The sequence below is a fragment of the Protopterus annectens genome, chromosome 1.part0 (genome assembly GCF_019279795.1).
Source record: "Protopterus annectens isolate FY-2018-M chromosome 1.part0, PAN1.0, whole genome shotgun sequence".
NCBI classification, from domain to species: domain Eukaryota; kingdom Metazoa; phylum Chordata; order Ceratodontiformes; family Protopteridae; genus Protopterus; species Protopterus annectens.
The window spans coordinates 1,727,663,901-1,727,667,410 of NC_056725.1; positions in this window are offsets into that span (position 1 = coordinate 1,727,663,901).

Here is a 3,510-nt window from a genome sequence, read left to right on the forward strand (position 1 = left end):
TGGCACAGGAAATGACCGGTTTAGTAACCTGGGAAATGTGTTCGACTGTACCCCAGATATGTCACAGCCATGGTGTCACCACAGTGACATACCCCTTTGTGGAATATGACTGCAGACCATCCTCGTACTGACACATGTACACCTACAACACAAATGGATAACATTATAGGGACTGCAATCAACCAGTGTTACTAACAGCTATAATGCATCATTGCTGGAAGGCTACACTACTCATCAAATATGCATTACACTCTACTAACTACAACATGTTACACTGCTGTACTGTGGGACACTGTGGTACAGTCACCGTGTATCATAACCATATCAGCCTGTCCCTGCATTGATGGTATGGATGACAGGGATGTGGTACAGGTATCATGATATGCACAGGGCATCCTAGTGCTGACACATGTACACCTACAACACAAATGGATAACATTATAGAGACCACAACCAACCAGTGTTGCTAACAACTACAAGGCATCATTGCTGGATGGCTACACTACCTGCCAAATATGCCTTACACTCTACTCCCTACAACATATTACACTGCAGTACTGTGGTACACTGTTGTACAGTCACTGTGTGCATCAGAAACATATCAGCCTGTCCCTGCATTGATGCTATGGATGACAAAGATGTGGCACAGATATCATCATATGCACAGGGGATCCTAGTGCTGAAACATGTACACCTGCAACACAAATGGATAACATTATAGAGACCACAACCAACCAGTGTTACTAACAGCTATAAGGCATCATTGCTGGATGGCTACACTACCTGCCAAATATGCCTTAGACTCTACTCCCTACAACATGTTACACCGCAGTACTGTGGTACACTGTGGTACAGTCACCATGAGCATCAGAACCATATCAGCCTGTCCCTGCATTGATGGTATGAATGACAGGGATGTGGCACAGGTATCATCATATGCACAGGGTGTGATGTTGGTTTGCCATAGGCCGAGGGTGGGACATAAATTTGACACCATGTGTGAGGGTAAGGGGTGTACTGTTGGGAGCTGGGCAAGGTGATGTGGTGTGTGTAGGTATGGGTTTGCCCTAGGTGTGTTTGCATAGTGTGTGGGCATGCATGCACACAGTTCTGCCATGTGGCTGCCCTACACAGCTGTTTATGGACAGCTGCAGATGATACCTGGCAGGGTGTGCAGTTCACTGCCTCCGGCCATGGACACATGGACTGTGCCTGCTAGCAGTTCCACGGGCACATCCAGGTACAGACCTCAATGTGTTACTCTCACCTGCTGATGCCATTTGTCCACTGGTACCAGGTCCCTCCTGGGACTGGCCAGGATTATGTGCACATGGCCTGCTGTGGTGTGGTGTTGACAGCACACCCCCCACATTGCCAGGGCTGCTACTGCCACTACGGTAGCCCCTCGGTGTCCTAGCATGTCCACATTGACTACCAGCTGTTGGAGTTGCTGGCCTATGTCCACGTGGCTGTCGCTGCACTCCCACCACATGTTCAAGCACAGACAGACCACGGTCAATGAGGGCCATCATCTCACTGGACCATCTAACCATGAACTCAGTTAATCCACGGAAGGCACCAGCTAATTCACGGGCATTGTCATTTTAAGATGTTAGAACAGCCCTCTGCAGCCTCAGGCCCTGTCTGTGGTAACGTTATATACGTGCCTGCACCGCCACGACAGCCTGAAACATGCTTCTGCTGGTACCAGCTATGTGCCTCTGTCAGGGGCATGATGTCCAGTGGCCCTACCATGAGCACCCTGGGACATCTGTCTATGTGGTGGCCTGCTGGACATTTGGCTATGTCTGCTGTGACCAGACACAGTAGGCATGGTTACCACACTTTCCTGTGCACTGCCACTGAATGCCAGCTGTCCCTCCGCTATGGCCACTGATGATTGGGTGTGTATTAGGCACTGAAACTGTGTGTGGGGGTGGGGTGGCTAAAAGGGGGATGTCAAATGTTGGCGCAGTGTCAGCCCCTGACAACCCCAACTGTGCCTCAGCATTAATACCATCATCTTCGGTGTCTGTATGGACACCAACATCAGAGTGCATGTAGAAGGGACCCTGACCCACCTTGCCACCTGTGGGGGAAAACAATAAACACACTTTAAAACCTGTACAGCATTGCCTAACAGTACACACACACACACACACACACACACACACACACACACACACACACACACACACACACACACATACACAAACACGCACATACACACCTCCGTAATACCTACCTGTCCATGGTTTTACAGACAGTCCCACATATATGTCCATGTGTTACCCCATCCTGCATCACACTTGTTAACATACACACATTGATACCACTCATTAACATCTCAGTCCTCTAAATGCCCACACAAGCGGCCACAACACAAGGCCTGTTGCTACTTTACCTGCCTGACCTGTGTAGTGGTTTTACATGGCCTCACTGCTGTCATTCAGTATGCACCCCCTGTATGTCCAGACATCATGTGCATGACCTCTTAATGTCTGGGCTACTATGTTGTATCCATAATATCTTGCACTGGTGTGTCATGTGTATGTAATGCTCAGTACACGCCAGATATACTGCTCCTTCAGCCTATCATGTGACAACTGTAATATTTGGATACACCCCCTGGTGTTGACTAGTACTTCCCCAATGCATCTGTAGTGCTGCATACGTGGGTTGTAAGTGACCTCTCTGCTGATTGCGATATTAAGGGTGTACCTGGTGTCTACCTTCCCTCTGGAAGTGTTTCCATGCTACAGACCATATTATACTATTTGCTGTCCTGTGATTACACACATGACAGGTATTCCTGGTGTGTAATGTGGCCGTCCATGTCCATGTACTGCATGGTCCCAAAGGGAGGTACAGCTGTATGAACATCCCACAATCTCACATGTGCATACATGGCCACCCACACAAACACACACAACAACACACGCATCCTACATGCATCTACTTCCCTCCACTTCTCCAGAGTGACCCTGCAGACAAACTAACTAACCACGAGGATGCACACACACACACACACACACACACACACACACACACACACACACACACACACACACACACACACACACACACAGGTGAGGTTGCACAATGATAGTACACACAGTCCTCCTATTACCCATCTGTTAACATGCAGAACATATGGTACAGAACAGCATGCAGTTCAGCTACAGTCAATCCATGCTAGCAACAGTATACACGTGTGTGATGCATGTGCTGTGTCACTAGGTGATGTCCCTTCCCCTGGATACCACTGCACCCATGTACACAGTATTGCTGTGCACCTGTTCTACACCCTGCCATGTACTGTGCACCACAACTCACAGGTGTACAACCCATTGTGGAATGTGTAGTATTGTGTCAGTTATGTCAGCTTTACTTCTCACAGCCCCTATGTTTTTCAGCAACACATACCTGGGATGATATGTGGACAGTTGTCATTGGTGAATGCCTGATGCCTGATTTACAGCTGTCAGCATCAACAGACCATGTATGACC